At 44.6% G+C, this 18,106-nt stretch overlaps 1 long non-coding RNA gene across 1 annotated transcript; it reads left to right on the forward strand.

Annotated features, from left to right (window-relative positions):
* Positions 1-5,676: 5,676 nt before the first annotated feature.
* LOC147001998 (uncharacterized) lies at positions 5,677-8,145 on the forward strand. The gene is made up of 3 exons (XR_015044527.1): positions 5,677-5,778; positions 5,990-6,260; positions 8,085-8,145. It is a non-coding gene; the product is annotated as an uncharacterized LOC147001998 (long non-coding RNA).
* The last annotated feature ends 9,961 nt before the right edge of the window (positions 8,146-18,106 follow it).

Below are 18,106 nucleotides of genomic sequence, written 5' to 3' on the forward strand. Positions count from 1 at the left end.
TTCCTGATTAAAATAAAAGTTTGCAGATCAGCCGTCCTTAAAGTGATTTTAACCTAGGAGATCATGACGGCTGATACATTTTGGAGTTTAATGTGTTCAGGCAATGGACTAAAGTGCATTAGAGAGACTGCCTCATTCTGTCACTTTATGAAACAGGTGCTGTTATTATCATGATACTCCACAGTTGACAGAGATGGGGCATGGTGACATAAGTACAGCAAGTTGTCAAAAATACACAACAGAAAGAGATGGAAGGCAGATGGGAGGCTGGCAAGATGGCTCGCAGGTTATGGGAGGGTTTGCTGCCAAGTTCGATTCCAGGGACCCACAGATGGAAGTAGAGAACTGACTCCCGCAAGTTATCCTATGACCCCCATATGTCATGTGTGTATATATGAGTGCATGCACACATATAAATAAATCGGCAAACAGATAAGTCAGAAAACCAGTGGGCTATCCAGAGAGTTTTTAGAATTTTTACTAGCAGAGAGAACTGTCTCAGCCAAAGAGTTCTTAGAATAGCAAGAAAAAGCTGTCTAGAGCAGAACAGAGCAGAACACACACACACACACACACACACACACACACACACACACACACACACACACACACACAGAGAGAGAGAGAGAGAGAGAGAGAGAGAGAGAGAGAGAGAGAGAGGAGTTTGGAAAGCCATATTAGCAGAACCTAGATTGCCAGCTTAGATCCACAATTTGACTTCAAGTCATTTGTTTTTGTGGCTCCCAGACACCCCTGTCCTCAGGAATCCTGACCTAGCTGAGGCTGGTCCTTAGCAAACTGGGTCTGGGTGGCTGACTCCAGTACCCTTGCCTTAATGATGCAGCACCTGCCCATCACCAGTGCAAAGCCTACTGAGAGACGCAAACTACACGTCTGATACCTTCAGGAAAGTGGAAGCCATCTGTACCTTGTTTGTTAGGAGCCAGCTCATCCATCGCATTCCACGTGTTCCTAGAAACTTCTGTTTGTCTCTCCCTTAGAAGCCCCAAAACTCCACTTTTCTTCACAGTTGTCTGTGTGAACAGTAATGAGCAACACAGCATTTTAAGCAGAGTGAAGGTAAAAATAATGAACCTTGTCTGGCCTTGCCTTTCTTTTAGGCTCAGAAAGAACCACCTTTGCTGATCAGATCAAATCCACCTCAGCAGGCTTTCACTGGGTTCTGAGCAACTTGCCAAAGCAGCCTTGAAGCCAGACAGCCAAGGGCATTGGTCCTTTATCTCCAGTAGACTACTTGTATCTGTCATTTGGCTGGAATAAAAAAAAAAATCTATTTTTTAAATAGCTATGACTAGGGCCAGTTTGCCTGCTATGCCAAGCTGGCAACCTGAACTTGATCCCTGAGTCCCACACATGTGCCCTAACACTCCCACCGCCCTGCCCCCATCTCCACACACATTGATAAATAATGTCTATACTTGAACACGAGTAGAGTCCTTTTCTGTGAGTCTTCTTTATACTATAGCAGCTCTCTGCAGTGGTCTGTGTTGTAAGCAGTCCTTATAAGTATACAGTATTTAAAGTGCTCTGGAGCTCACAATGGATTGTTTATAAATATTACGTCATTTCATATGTTCCATTTGAGAAACTTGAGCATCATATCCTTAGGGGTTATGGACTTGCTTGTCTACGGATGCTGAGAGACCACTTCACACATGATTGCAAACCAAGGCAATTACCCCCATCTTGGTTATGATGGGAATTACATTTCCTCTTCCCAGTCAGGGACAGAGTATACAAGTATGTAACTTGAGTGTACCAAGATGTACTTTTGAATCCACACTAGGCTCAAAATATATATGTGTGTGTGTGTATGTGTGTGTGTGTAATATAATATATATAATACAGATGTGTGTGTGTGTGTATTCATTCTTCAAGAAGGAATAAAAGCAGACATACCAGAGAGCTAAAGTGAAGCTTCCATGACTCCTCCCCCAAGTCTACTGTGACTCTTCAATGCATAAAGATGACAATTATTGAAAAGTGTTGGTCCTTGACTTTCTGCCCCATAAATTATCTGCAAAGTGTTACCGAGAGGGGTTCAGACTGGCATTGCTTTCATCTTTCAGTGCACTGAAAAGGTTTTTTTTTTTTTTTGCTTACACACAAACAGTGCTACCTCATCCCAGAATCTCCCACCAGGAAAATGGGGCAGAAAATTGCTTCCCCTCACTGTTTTTCTTTAGCTCCCCCAACATGTCTCAAGCACTGCTTTCAGACCTCAGCTCCTGAGGGTTCGGCACTTCAATAAATGGTGTGGATGTGTGGAGGGATGCTTACCTGGATGTAGATGGGAGCTAACAACTTGACTGCCTTTTAAAGGGCTGCATTTAAAAATGAAGTTTCCATGAAAAAAATAAATAAACTTTACACTATCCACAGTTTATTGAGTTAGCCCAGAACACCTAAGGTGACAGGCTTTTAAAGCTTAATTTTCACACATTAGTCTAGAGTGCCGTGTTACACGTATAGGCTTAAGCATCTATAGATGTGTGTTTTATGTCTTAACGGGGTAGAAGGAGAATGAGAAAAGCAAGAGCTGGAGCATCAATGGTTTCAGAGCGAAACATGCCTCCGGGGATGCCGCACATATTTTACACATGGACCACAAACTTAGCTCTATATCAAAGAGGAAAATAACTTCGTCAGTTTACAGAATCTGCAGGATAAAATCAATTGCTCAAGGGACATTAAGCTCTTTTATTTTTTGTCACAGATCCGATTAGGCTGTCCCCTGGTGATCCAACTGTGGTATCATATGCTATGAACTCTCTGCTCGATTTCTTTATTTACAGGAGAGCCAGTGAGTTTCGCTGGTATCTGTGTCAGCCAGGATCTCCTCATTCCAGAAGAATAACTGCAGGGGTCTGGGGTATCCTTGTGTATGAACCAGGTACAGACAATTCAACTGAAGCCAGAATGTATAATGTCAATAAAACGTTCTGGATGGTTATGATCTACGTGGACAGAGTTACATGTTGCCACTGGGTGCATCACACGTGGCTTTTGGTCATCTCGCAAAGTTCTTGATTCCTCTTCAGCTGTCACCATGGCTATGAGAAGGAAGACAGAACTGAAAGTGTGGTGGGAGAGAAAGGCTGGGAAAATCCTGGGGACGGAGTGAGGAAGAAAACCCCTTGCTCTGGAATCTAGTTGAAGCCTTTGCCAGCATCCAAGTGAGGGTTCCAGCACTATCAACAGTCTCCTTCTCCACAAACCTGCAGCTTTCTAAGATACTCATCAGAAACCGAATTTATAGAGGAAGGCGTGTGCTATACCCATGACAACCCTAGGGACCCTGGCTTCACCTATTGGATTAAAACTCTGACCTAAGTACTCTGGGACTGTCTCAAGGATCATGCTTATCAAAAGAGATGGAAGGAATTAACTGCTCCTTAGCAACCTTTCAGGATTAAACTTGAGAACTGGTAGAAGGATCTGTATGCCACCACCAAGACAACATATTGCTTAGTCTTCCTTGGAGAAGCTACACTAATTCGTGGGTGTATCTGACGTTTCTCTACTCTTCTTTGGAAGGCCACTCCCCTCTTTGGGTGGGCGTACCCTACTTTCTAAGTACCTCCCTTTCTTTTATCCATGTGCAGAACTTATATTAAAATATATTTAATAAGATTTCTAACTCTGCTTTACATTATTGGGTAACTCTGAATTTTCTTTCAGCATTGAAGTTAAGAATCCTGGTTTGGGCCTGAATTACGGTCCCTAGAAATTTAAGAGAACTCCCCACCCAAGACCATTAAGCGTGGCTGTGTGGATTGGTCTTTGTTCCCCTCGCCTATGGCTGGCAATAACAGCAAGGGAAGGGAAGAGAGATAAAGATTAGAGCCATTACATGAATATCTCACAGTACTGGGGCTCGTAAATGGTAAGTCTGAATTCGACTCACTTCTGACCTTGTGCAAAGCAGCTTGGTATTCCTACAATTTAATTACAATGGGTTTTCCCCTGGCTTCTCACAGTCGCTTTCCATTTTGTATTACTTCCTTCCAAATGCCACACAGGACTAAAAATCATTTGGAAAAACAAATCAGTCTGTTGATCCTTTGAGTAGATTTAATACTCGAGTTGAGAACAAAAGCCAAACAGGTCTCAATCCTTTTTACGATGTTGGTAGCAACAGTGTAATCTGAGATCCTGAAGAGCCCGGTGTAGATTTCTGTTGTCTAACACGTTCTCATTAAAAACCACTTATCTGCATTCCTTTAAACAGGAGCCTGCTCCTTTTATGCTTTGGGGTTTTGTTTTCCTGTGTGCATCTATCAGAGTCCACAGGTACACTCCAACTCCACACTATCCGTGGTGGTTCGGGCACATCATATCTCAGCCATTATAGATGAACCCAGACTGTGAGAATCTCCCGCAGGAGGAACCTTTCTGCTGGCGTAAGACCAATAGTTCAACCTGTGCCAATAACTGACTGAGGCCTGTCCGTATAATTAAGAACACTTGAGTGACAGCACAGCTCCCAGCATAGAGCGGCTGGGGTTTCACTCAGTCTTATCCATATGGAAATATGAAAAGCTGTTCCACTCTTCACTGTGAATGATTGGGTAGCACTATTTAAACCAAGGCATGGTGGCACATGGCTCTAACTCCAGCACTCAGAAGACTGGAGGATCAGAAGTTCAAATCCACTCTCAGCTATACATCAAGTTCCAGGCCACCTGTTCTATATGACTGTGTGTGTGTATGTGTGTATGTGTGTGTGTGTGTGTGTGTGTGTGTGTGTTGTGTGTGTGTGTGCATGTGCGCATGCATGGGTGCTTGCATGTGTGTGTGTGTGTCTGTCTCTCAAAAATACTATCCATTTATTTCTTTCTGTGACTGGGAATTATTAGCAGTAGGAAAGCCTTTCTCTATCATTGGGGGCAGGGTGGTGGTGAGGGGCAGGGTAGGTTCAATCACCAACATTAAACAAAACAAAGCAAAACAAAACAAATGCTCTGTGTAGTTGCTATGTCTGTAATTAGTTTCTAGGGACTGCTCACTTTGCTCTGACAAAAGTCTGCAATGAACCTTCTTGTTCATACTTCCTTGTGAGCATGTACAGCTTCCCGGAGTATACAATACGGTAGCTCATTGAGAATGCATGGAGTATTGTTCACTAGAGCCTATGGTACAGATTATCAAATTCTCTCCCAGTTTCCACTCTTCGCAGTGGTGTGTGTATTAGAGTGGCCCGTATCCCACATCCTTGTCAGTGCGTGGTTCTACACAGTTATTTATTTACTTTCCCCGCTGTGTGTGAAGTATTTCTTCATTGTGGTTTCAAATGCCTTGTGATGTTTAGAAAGCCAGTTGGCAACTCACTGAAAAACTAGCTTCTGTTGTAAACGATGTGAGCAATGGAGAAGAATGTGCTCAGTGAGGCCGGTTGACGATGGGGCAGAAAACTGGTTATTATGACCCGGGCTTTTACCACTGTGCTTACGAAAAGACTGATTTCTATTCGAGATTTGACAGCACTCAAAAAAAAAAAATCCCCTCATTCTATAGTTCTCACCTCCCATTATTCATGTTTAGGAATTTGGGACTACCTCTGAGAGCAAATGTCAGGACAAACCCCTTCCTGAATGGGAAGGCATCTGCTGAGAAGTGTGAAGGCTGGCTTTAGACACGGAACACTGTGAGGGCTGGCTTTAGACACGGAACACTGTGAAGGCTGGCGTTAGACACGGAACACTCCCAAGGATGTTTCTAGTTACTAGGGCAGGGTAGAGTGAAGCTCACGATTTGGTCAGTTTGTAGCTGAGCCTGGAAGATGGGGGTGGGGGGACCTGGCAAAGAGGCCCTATGAGGATGAACCCTGCCCTTAGGTGCAACCACATCTCCTGAGAGAGCGCAGCTAATTAGTTACATTTTAATCTGTGTTGATTTTCCCTTTGTTACCTCTGAGCTTGTTAACTAAGCCTCTCACTAATTTGGCTATGTTTCCCCTCCACTATAGGAAATGGCGAAGCTTGTTCTAAGCTCACTTGAAGCCAAATTACAAAGGAGCAGACGGGATCCCAGAAACAAAGATCGTACCAGCTACGATTTAAGATTCCAAGAAGATGAATCTGGAGTGGACCAAAATCTGGTGTAGAGACTTATACCCTGTGTCAGCCAGCTGCCTGTGACCGCGACAAACATCTGAGTCATGTTTGTTGACTCAACAAACATGGGTCAATTTAAGGAGAGGAACTGGGAGATGGCCCGGATGGTAAAGCACTTGCTGGGTAAGAATGAGAGACTGCGATCAGGTCCCCAGTACCAAGGTAAAAAGCTGGCTGCAGTGACACAGTTCTGGCTCTGGGAAGGAGGAGAACAGGTGATCTTCCCGATTAAGCAAGCTCCATGCTCAGCCAGAGACATTGCCTTAAAAACGTAAATTGGAAAGCCAGTGAGTTGCTTTTCTCACCGCCATGACAAAATATCCAACAAGAAGCACCTTAAAGGAGGAAGGGTTTATTTGGGCTCACAGTTTGAAGAGATGCAGTCCACAGGGGCAGAGAAGACAGGGCAGGACTAGAAGACAGCTGGTCACATTGTATCAGCATTCAGGAAGTAGACAGGGGGCAGAGAAGACATGAGGGCAGTACTAGAAGACAGCTGGTCACATTGTATCAGCATTCAGGAAGTAGACAGGGGGCAGAGAAGACATGAGGGCAGTACTAGAAGACAGCTGGTCACATTGTATCAGCATTCAGGAAGTAGACAGGGGGCAGAGAAGACATGAGGGCAGGACTAGAAGACAGCTGGTCACATTGTATCAGCATTCAGGAAGTAGACAGGGGGCAGAGAAGACATGAGGGCAGTACTAGAAGACAGCTGGTCACATTGTATCAGCATTCAGGAAGTAGACAGGGGGCAGAGAAGACATGAGGGCAGTACTAGAAGACAGCTGGTCACATTGTATCAGCATTCAGGAAGTAGACAGGGGGCAGAGAAGACATGAGGGCAGTACTAGAAGACAGCTGGTCACATTGTATCAGCATTCAGGAAGTAGACAGGGGGCAGAGAAGACATGAGGGCAGTACTAGAAGACAGCTGGTCACACTGTATCAGCATTCAGGAAGTAGACAGAAGTGGGTTATTATGTTCGGTTCTCTTTCTCCCTTTTATTAAGTCTGTGACCCTAGATGATGGTGATGCAGCCAAGGTTTAGGGTGAGCCTTCCCATCACAAGTGTGTATTCTAGACACACCTAAAGGCCATTTGCCCCCTACATGATTCCAGATCCTTTCATATTGAAGATATTAACCACAGCAGAGAAATAGAAGAAGATACATAATATACCTAATATCCTAGTCTCTCTCTCTCTTTCTCTCTCTCTCTCCCCCTCCCCCCCCCCCTCTCTCTCTCTCTCTCTTTCTCTCTCTCTCTCTCACACACACACACACACACACACACACACACACACACACACACACACACACATGTCCTCCACAGATGAACAGGTGTGCATGCATACAACATATATACAACAAGAAAAGGAAGAGAAATGTTTTATTTGGGCTTACAATAATGGAGTCTGTAGAGAAGTGTTCCTGTTGCTCTTACATCTGTGGTAAGGCAGCACACCTCAGTAAGTAGTTTGTTTTAGAGTAAAGCCATTTATCATTAGACAGGAAAGCACAGGATGACCCAGAAGTGAAAGCAGAGATGGGAAGGAATACACTCCCATTATCCTTCTAACTCCCACCAATACACTCCCATTATCCTTCTAGCTCCCACCAATACACTCCTGTTATCCTTCTAGCTCCCACCAATACACTCCCATTATCCTTCTAGCTCCCACCAATACACTCCTGTTATCCTTCTAGCTCCCACCAATACACTCCCATTATCATTCTAGCTCCCACCAGCTGCTGTAGGGCTAAGCAGAGGACCAAAACCTTTGGGGAACAGTCTAGAATGCTAATTGCCATTTTAATTTTGCAAGCTTTTATTAAGAGATTTTATTGGGGTTTATTACATAGTCTTCCTTATACAGGCTGATATAGTAGGGTAAGCTCTGGCTCACACAGCTGTGAATAATCCCTTTATTCCATTATTTCCAGTACAAAGGCATGATGACACAGACAGAGAGGACCTTTAAAGTTTGGCAAAGATGAGCTCAAGTTTGGAGAAGCCTGTGACCTTGGGCAAATTCCTTAACCCTCCAGTTCTTCAACTACATAATAAGGGTAATGAGGCTGCCTTACAGTTAATTGAATTATATAGGAAAAATTACACAAAAGCTTTTAGTATGTGCCTGGGACACAAAGCTATGAAACAGACACCAGCTCCTTCCCTTCCTATGCCCTGCGCTCTGCAGCTAGCTTTCCCACAGCTCCAAGTACTGCTGTGACTCCTAGCTAGGCCCAGAAGCCCCTTGGGTAGGTCTCTGGGCAACAGACCCTGTGTGAATCCATCAAAGCTGACCTCTTCCTTGTCAAGTTTCCGACCTTATCTCTACTATTGGGTAACCACTGATTTATAATGATTAACTCAGCATTTTCTTTTTTTTTTTTTTTTCCCAAAGAAACACTTGCTGCCTGTGTATTTCAAGTACCAACTCCTGTCCCCAGAATGCAATATCCGGGGACAGTGGCAAATTTGGGTGCTCAATTTCATTAATGTCCTCATCTACTCTTAGGGTCACCACCTCTCCTTATAACCAGATAACAGGACCGACCTAGTGATGGAACTATAAATATTCGTGACCCTCGGTGGCTCCCGTAGGTGGTCACTAGTGCATCCCTCAGTTACCATTCCAAATGTTCCCCAAGGACGTTTTCTCTTCCAGGAAGAAAAATGCAGCCCCTGATGAGGAGCGTGGATGGGGGTCTCAGCTCCTTCCCTTATCCATGGACACTCAGCAAGCAGAAAACTTTCTCCCCTCAGGCAGGACCAGCTCATGGGGAAAGAGGAGATCAAACATGCTTCATCTCTCACCTTGGCCTTCTGTCTTCAGGGCAGCAGGATCTGAGATAAGTCCTGTTTGCTCACTTCCTAGTGTTCTTTTGCCGTAGGTGGCTGCTGGCCGCTCAGGCTATCACTGCGACATAGTTCTCTAGTTTCGCATAAAGACTAAAATACCATTTAAGTCTTTTCCCAACAGTCCTCAAACCATGTGAGTATTACCAAGCATGAAATTATCAACGAAAAACTCAATTTTGAGGAGCTGATTCTTAGGGAAAAATAAGAAAGAACATGTCTCCCTGTTAGTGCTGAGATTGGCTTTTTTATTTTATTTTATTTTATTTTCCTCAATAATTTAGTTATTGTGTGCTTCTTAATCTTTGGAGATTAAGCTGAGTTTTTCACCTAGACTCCAATTTTCTCATAAATCTCTTCATTTGGCTTAATTTAAATGTTTTGGCCAACTTCATGGTTTAATAATGAGAAGTAAAATTGGAGCCTTAATGACTCCTGAGAACGGAATTTTCATTTCGTCTGGAATTAAAAGAGCTGTTAAAGAGGGCGGACATCCCGTCAGACAAGCTGCTACTACCTCTGCTTGTGGGTGCCAAATGCAGCTAGATATTATACGTTGCTCTACACCCAGGGTATTTCTCCAATCTGATTACTTGAAAATCCTTTTGAATCCACCCCTGCCTCCAGTCCCCTGCTTACTGTGCCCTATTGATCAGCTATGAACTCGGAATTGAATGCAGGCCACCTGAGAAGCGCCCAGCTCCCCCATGTGCCCCTCACGTGCTGGCTGTCAGAGCCAAGGCAAGTAGCCCAGCTTCAGCACAGGCTGTATATAATGGGGGCCCCGAGCCCTCGATGATCAGATAACTGGGCAGCAGAGTACTATTTCAACACTTTAACCAGAGCAGCCTTCATTTAAGAGAAGTCTGAAAAGTTTTTAAAGCCCCCTTTTTAGTAAGTTTACCACTGGAGAGAGATATCCACATCATGGCTACATGGCTTCGGATTCCCTCTTATCCCAGAGCCGAGAAGAAACACTAGCTGGGCAGCTCCCCTCGTGAAGAAGGAGGCGCCCTGGATTCTTTGGCTTGTGTAGAATATAGTAGGTCCTCTGAGACGGCTCATGGGAGACCGTCCGGCACCAGGCAGGAGAATGGGAGCTGGGCTTGCATAGAGTGGCCCATTCTACTATGAATTCACTGGATGGGTAGAAAAAAGAATCTCACGTTCTCCAAGTATGCCCTTCAGTTGTATTCCAAGCCACCCTTCTGTACCACATGTCCTTCTAAGCAAGGACTGGCCTGAGATTACCCACACGTTGTCCTGAGCTTCTCTTTCCTCATTGATTGTAAATGCCTCAGGGGCAAGAAGCTTGCTTTATAGTGTGTGTGAGTGTGCATGTGTGTGTGTGTGTGTGTGTGTGTGTGTGTGTTTATCCATGCATTGATTGGTGATTGAGTCAGGAAGTCATTCCTTATTCCAGCATTTCTACACGCAGAAGAGTCTTGTTTCTCTGAGTCCTGGGGCTCCTGAGAAATGTACCCTTCCTTTCGATGACAATCATGCTGGGTCTGTCTTATGTGTGTGTAAGAACATGCTGACTCAAAACCACTAATAATCTTACCAGAGGACAAATCGCAATAGTAATCACCTTCGGATGCTGACATCTGGGTGGTTTTCTGTATTTTTCCCTTTTATATCTGTTGAATATATATCTTACTTAACTGGTTGGTTTCATTTAAAGAACTTAAGATATGGCTTAGCTGGTACAATAGTGGAAGTTTCACGAAGCCAAAATCAGCTTCAGAGTCAAACAAGTGACACGGTAAAGGAGTCTCTCAATGTTGACCATTGTGTTCTCGGTATCTAGGGCAGAAGCCTGCGCGCAGAGGACCTCTGAGGCCCCTGCTTGACCTCAGAACACGCTCTTACTATCAAGCTTATTAATAGATGGCATACCTCCTGTTATTGTGCCTTCTCAGTCCCATCTTTTGTTATGTCTTCTATGATGCTGGAACTGTGTGTTTCATATTTATACAGTAAGAGAGTAAGTATGTCATGTGTCTTATGACTTAACGGCATCACAGTTTGTACATAGATAGACCCCCATATCTGATTCCACATGAATCCAATGTTGGACAAAAGTTGGACATAAAGAATTTTTATAAAAAATAATAATGACTTCATTTTGTTTGATTTTGTGAGACCAGGTTTTCCCTGTAGCCCAGACATAGAATTCTCTGACCTCCTGCACGCATGCTCTTCGTGGAGGCTGGGTAGCAACCAGAGAGCAACTCTGCCTGTCAATCTTTAGGTTCTTTACCTCATTTTGGTTTTTTTGTTTGTTTGTTTTCATTTTGAGGCAGGGTCCCTCACTGACCTTGAACCCACAAAGTAGGCTAACCTGGCTGGCCAGGGAGCCACAGAGATAGACTTGTTTCCATCTCCCCATTGCTGGGATTACACACATGCAGTAAACCAGACCTAGGATTTTTCTACACTTAGGATCGATCTCGGGCCCTCGTTTCTGAGTCAGTACTGTGCTGACTTAGTCCGATCCCCAGCCCTGTGGCTACTATTACTTCCATAATTCTCTCTGTAGGATCGTCATCACCATGCTATCAACTAGCTTCCAATAAAACTGACTTCCAACCAAATCTCAGAATCGCCTATGAAATGGGTGACACCTTGTGAAGTCGTTGGCCAAATGGGTCCCGTAAAACCTCCCAAACATCACAGACTATTGCCAAGTCAATTAGTTACTTCCAGAATCTGATAGTAAGCCCCTATGGCTGAATACATAACTTACATCACTGAATATGGAGAGAGCAAGCTGGGGTCCAGCCAGAAGCTTCATCCTGCTGACGAGCACTCATGGCACCATGAATCAAGTCTGGAAGGTACCGTGCATGCCACCAGATAGAAAAGTCACCATCATTTTAAGCCGGCTACCAATCCTGAAACCCACAACAGAGGCCTGTCTGCAAGACACCAGGTTCAATAGAGACACACAAGTAAACAGCCATTTCCTTAAAGAATTGGATTTAAGGTCCACTCCGTGAGATGGAACCCATTCTTGGCACTGCTAAAGTGGCCAAGAACCTGAGACTAGATAGGTGCCAGGTCCTAGAAAAAAAACCACTACTATTATTCGGCTAAATGAACTGATGGTAGTGTTCTACCCATGGATCAAAGCATCACCCAGCCCTCCTGGCTGGACCTTCTTGCAGTAATTAACACAGAGAGACTCACAATTGGATTGTGTATAGGCAGAGAGAAACTGTGGAACACTCAGTCTCAAATGAGATGTTTTCTGTAAAACTCTCCCTTCAAGGCTCAGGGATCTGTATGGAAGAGGGGGCAGAGAAACTGTGAGATCCAGAGGTGATGGGTGACTCCAAGGAGACAGAATCTTTCTGACACAGCAGGACTGATCCACCTGTGAACCCATGGAGACTGTAGCAGCAAGTGCAAGACCTGTATGAGTCCAAATCAGACAAAACACCATCACTGACACAAAGTCTCACCCCTCACCAAGAAGCTATTTCAATGGATACTTGCTGAGAAAGGGAAAATCAATTTTCTCCCATGTGGTATCACTGGGTATATTAACCACACCCTAGGGCAGGACCCATGTCCAGGAGTAGTGAACACCAAAATGGACACCATGATTTTTTGTGTGTGCTTTTTGTTTTATTTTGATAGTTTTGTCTACTTGGGTTTTATTTTGTTTATTTATCTGTCTTTATTTTCATTAAAAATTTCTCTTTTTTAAGGGAGAAAGAATATGAAATTAGATGGGCAGAGAGGTGGGTGAGATCTAGGAGGAGCTGAGGGAAGAAAGAATATGATCAAACTATATTGTATAAGAAGTATTTGAAATAAAAATAAATAAGAAAGAATCACCTATCCTCTGGTTAGTCTGCATCTGATCACCCGAGCTCACATGTCCTAGTGACAGGTGAACACATTGCTTTGTACCCATGATCTTCCGTGTCACCCCTGAGCAAAATAGATTGTCAGCTCTAGCAAGTGTACCAGATCAAGTCTCCCACCTTTCCCGACTGACCCCAGCCATGTTCATACCTCTTGGCTGTACCCACAGGTGTCCCCCTTCCCTATTTGATATAAGCTTAGCATTCAATAAAGGTTTATAATTTCAAATTTATAGCGCTGCTATTTTTTAAGCTTGAGTGTAGTCCTTAATGGTCAGGGACGAAGCAGCCAACTACTGGAGCCTCTTCTAGGTACTTAAGTCAGATGGCAAATTTAGAGCTATAGAGGCTGTACACAGTTGTCCTTGGATTTATTTTTGACTGATCACTGGACCTGACTTTCTTACTCTGGGGCTGGAGTGGGGCTGGGAGGGAGTATTGGAGCCACTGGATGCTCACTTCAACTAAATAACTGCCTTGGCTGAGTTGACATAGCTACACTTAAGCCATAAACCTTCATTGTTATTAATAGTAAAAACCATTGTGAGAGACCTCAATAAAATGGCACTTCTAATCCAATGCCATCTCTTAAGAGATATGTATTTGTGAGCATCATAGAAGAAAATTGAAGCAGAAAACAAATGCAAAAATGCCAGGGAGAAACAGGATGGCAGAGTCAGAGAGATCAGAGAGATTCATCACCAGCAAAAAGCAGAAGCTGGTGAAACATTGAGCTAACGTGGCCCCTGGCCAAGTCTCTGCCCTTTCTGGAACAATCTGCTCAGGTGAGCTCAGATGGAGTGAGGCTGAGCGACTGATTCCATTCTGGGACGAACAAGGACTTTGCCCTTAACCCTGAAGTTGGAGCCTAGCAGCCCTGCCTGCAGGACTATAGGTGTGGCATTTCCCAGCCTCGAAACAATAAGATTTAACTCAAAGAAAGGGACGGAGATGCTACTTGGAGAATTACAGGAGTTAATGCTTTGCCCTATAGACCATAGTGGGTGGGGCGCAGGTTCTTCAGCAGCCTTTCTTTTCTTCCATCTGAACACCAACACTTAATCAGAAAGGGGCAGCCTTTTCCCGAACTTGTCAAAATGGGCCAGACCTCCCCTTACAAACACTTGACCTGCTAGGACTATAATTTGCTGTTCTTCAAACCATGATGCTATTTCCACATTTTAAAGCCAACCACCAGGGGAAGTAGACCTTTTCCTTGTGAATACAAAGGGTCCCCGGTTGGTTTCAACTATATTGGCAAAGAAGACTGTTTCTGAGCAAGTACCACCCTGATGGACTTCCATTAGGATGGATAGCCCACAGCCCAAGGTTTGATCATTTCATCTGGGATTTTTTTTGGGGGGGGGGCGATCAGGAAGGGAGACAGGGGCAAGTTGGCTTTTCTCAGAACAGGCTTAAGAGTCAGGAGACTGGATTCTTGTAGCCTGTGTGGAAGACAAGCAGTCACCGGTAAGTAAATATCCCCTTACCCTTCAGGTGGGTCCCTAGCCACCTGCAGGTATTATCATCTTGCTCTTCCCACAGGCCTCATGACCAGGAAAATGAATGATGTCACACTTTGGCTTGTTATAAATTATTAAGCTGCTCCTGGCTCGGTCGCTTTGAATCAAGGGTGCATTAGCATATCCTGCCACTCACTCGCACACTTGTTACATTTTTATGTATATTTGCTCTCTGTTTGATTTGCCTCATTCATTCATGAATTCATTCATGGGATGCAAGCGTGTGCCAGGAATCCTGTCCCTTGTGAAGGAACAAAAGGCACATTTCTCTGCACTCCTAAAGGCCTTGCTAGGAAAGGGGGGTGGGGGAGAAGGACAGCACATATCATGCCGAAGAGACACAGGAAGCCATAGGAGTCATAAAGGGAGGTCCAGAGTGGTGGAAGTAAGAGGTGGTTCTCTCTACCTTAGATGTGCTCATGGGGAAATAGCATTTAAACCAGGGCTTAAATATGGGCAAACTTTAGCAGGTAGAAACTACCAGAACAAAGGCAGGAGGAACAGCTTGACACTAAAAGATAAATGCAGGTGGATGTTTGGATAGAGTGGAAGGGAAGTGAGAAGCTGTCAGGAGGCTGAATTCAACAAGAGCCTTAGGTTCTCTTCAGACAACAGCAGCCCCAGCCACTCGGCTGCTCCATCACATTAAGCAAAAAGACAGATTATCTGAATTTAAGTGTCTCTGAATTCTGGACTTTGTATCTAGTTGGAACACCCAGTCTTTAACAAGTCCATTGCTGTGTTGGTTTGAAGATGGTCTTCTGTGAGGAACGGGTGCAGCTGTGAGTGAGTCTGGGGTGGAGAGCGGTGCCCTGCCCCTCTCCTCACTGGGTGCTTAGTCACTCCACCACAGAACATTCTGTAGCAGGGCACACTCAAGCTGGAGGAACGGTGGGTGAGCTTCAGTTGGTGAGAGTGGCAAGCAGGTTTTAAGAAGTCAGCTCAGGCACGGCATAACTCAACTGAGACTAGGGAAAGAAAGACCTCCTGCCGCATGCATCTGCATATACATTGAGCTTAGAAATAAATGACACCGAAAGCTATTAAGTAAGAACTGAGCTGTGGGAAGTCAGAAGCTAGCCCAACTCTGTCTCCCAGAAGCACAGGGTAAAGGCTCAAGTGCTAAGAGGTCGTCTTCCACCATTTATGAACTAGCATGACTGTGCTATGTTGCCACATACACTCACATACAAACACTGACCTCCAACTTTCTCACATACACGTTTATACCACACTGACACACTGGCAAGAGCTTGTCTAATCTGTGCTAGATTGTCACACTCACTGCACACTCACACACCACATATATGCCATATGCTCTCATACCATCCACACATGCACTAAACACTCACATCACACCATATTCCTTACAAACCATACACAGTACATGGACAACATACACAAGTGTGCGCACACACATTACATACTCACATATACCCCTTTAAACCCACTGACAAGAACCTATTCATCTATGCTAAACTGCTATCCACACATACCAAGCTCACACCTCATCCCCCTCATATACACATTGACACAAAATTGCATGTATTTGCTAATACATACACAGAATGCAAACATAACACATATACAACACTGTTACACATTTCACAGTCACACATACCTTACAGACAGACACTATGGCAAAACCTTGATGGTTTTAGTAAACCATCTACATGCCACACTCAGTGCACACACATGTGTGTGTACACACACACCACATACAGACACACACATCAGGTTTTTAGTTTATAGAAAATGAGGGTAATCTGCAAAGAAACAAGGCTTTGTCTTCTGCAGAACTATTTTTATCTGATGCTTTTTAAGCTAGTTTGAAAGTCCTGTCACATGAGAGCTGGTGGTTACACACAGTCTCTGGGTAATGCTGGCCTGAGCCATTCGCCTGCTTGTGACTTCGCTGCATCGGCATTCACATTTCAGCAAGTTTTCATGATTTAAAACATTTCTCAGTCCACAAAGTATTCTAGGATTACAGATGATGCGGAAACGGAAGTGACTGGTACGTTTAATGGAAAAGCCACTAAGAATCTAATCGGAACAATTCAAGTAGAATAACTTTCCAGGCAGACTCCATGTGCTACAGATAACAGGATGGTTTAACGGGCTGAAAGGCAGCACCGTTCAATGTCTCTGTATGTTAGAAATGGGAGGGTTTTTTCCACATTAGTTTCATTTTGGCTCCACATTTTCAGTTCTGTATCCTTACTCCTGTCCTCCAATTTTAAACAGATTCTCTTCATAAACAGCTCAGAAGTCCACTCCAGATGGCTGCTGAGCATAGCAGCATTGCACAGGGCGATGCTGATGCTTCCACAGCTAATCCCACCAATACAATTTAAAGAAGCCTGGGAGGGAGACAGCGGTGGACATCTCCAAGTCACGGTGGCAGACAAACATGATGAGCATCACCGGAGAGCCAGAATCCCTCCCAAAGCAGGGCTGTGGGTGGGAACAAAGACAAGGGAACCAAGGCAACCACGAGCTATCTTTTTATTCACCAGTTTGAATTAACCACACTTCCCTCCAAGGCGTATGAGGCAACGCCTTAATTTTCCAGCTTTAGTATGAGTGTGGAGGTCAGAGAACCACCTCAGGTGATGTTCCTCGTGTGCTGTCCAATTTAAAAAAAAAATCTATCTAGACAGGGTCTCTCGTTGCCCTCCAGCTTACTAAGTAGGCTAGGCTGTGGTCATCTCCCAAGATCTTTTTTATGTGTGTGAGTGTTTTTGCTTGCATGCATGTCTGTGCACCACGTGTGTGCAGGTACCTGTGGGGGCCAGTGGAGGGCAACAGATCCCTTAGAGCTGGGGTTACAGGCAGTTGTGGGGGCTGAGACTCACACCCCAATCCTCAGGGACAGTAGAAAGTGCTTCAAACTGCTGAGCAATCTCTCCAGCACCCCAGCTTTTCAATATGGCTTCTGAGCCTCAAACTCAGGTGCTCATGCGTAAAAGGCAGTCACGTACCAACTGAGCCATCTCCCCAGGCCCACCACTTTCTCTCACAGGTAAGTTTTATCCGCTTGGGGTACTGGATCTCTGCCTTTTGTTCCTTTGGTTCTCCGGCTCCGGCAGAGTCTAAAGTGGTGTTGCGAAATAAGAACTACCTAACCACTTGTCAACCCGTGGGGAAAAGTTTTACCTCATCCCAAGATCCTTCCATCTCTGTTGCCCTCTGACTTCTCTGACATAGCCAAGAGACAAAGCTAGATTGGGTGTGAGGAATATCACAGGATAATGGGACCCTTTAGCTTGTCTTCCAGCAAGAGAAACATGGCTCTCTATAAAGTATGGACCACACACAGTCCAACCTCCACTCTGCAGTGTCACCACTTCAGCCACTGGGCCTGTGCACTGATTCCCTTGAACGTGTCACCCAAGGGAACATTTGCATGCACACAGTTAATCTCTAGCCACATTAGATGCCCAGCTGCCTTATGCCCTTTCACGGGTCCTGTCCTGCCATCCCTGGTCAGAGGATGTTATCTCTTGTACAGCTTTCATAGGACTTCCTTCTTACCTCTCCTAACACAGATTCTGTGGGCTGCCTCACGGTGATGCCTGGGTTATCATATCCATTCTTTGGATTTGGAGACTCCAGTGAACTGTGACTAATCATGTTCTAACAACAATGCAAGGATATCTCTCCCCTTGTTCTTAAATGCTAGTAAAGTTGTTGACCACCCGG

Source organism: Mus caroli, unplaced genomic scaffold (assembly GCF_978045245.1).
Source record: "Mus caroli unplaced genomic scaffold, Mus_caroli_1 scaffold_11, whole genome shotgun sequence".
NCBI lineage: Eukaryota > Metazoa > Chordata > Mammalia > Rodentia > Muridae > Mus > Mus caroli.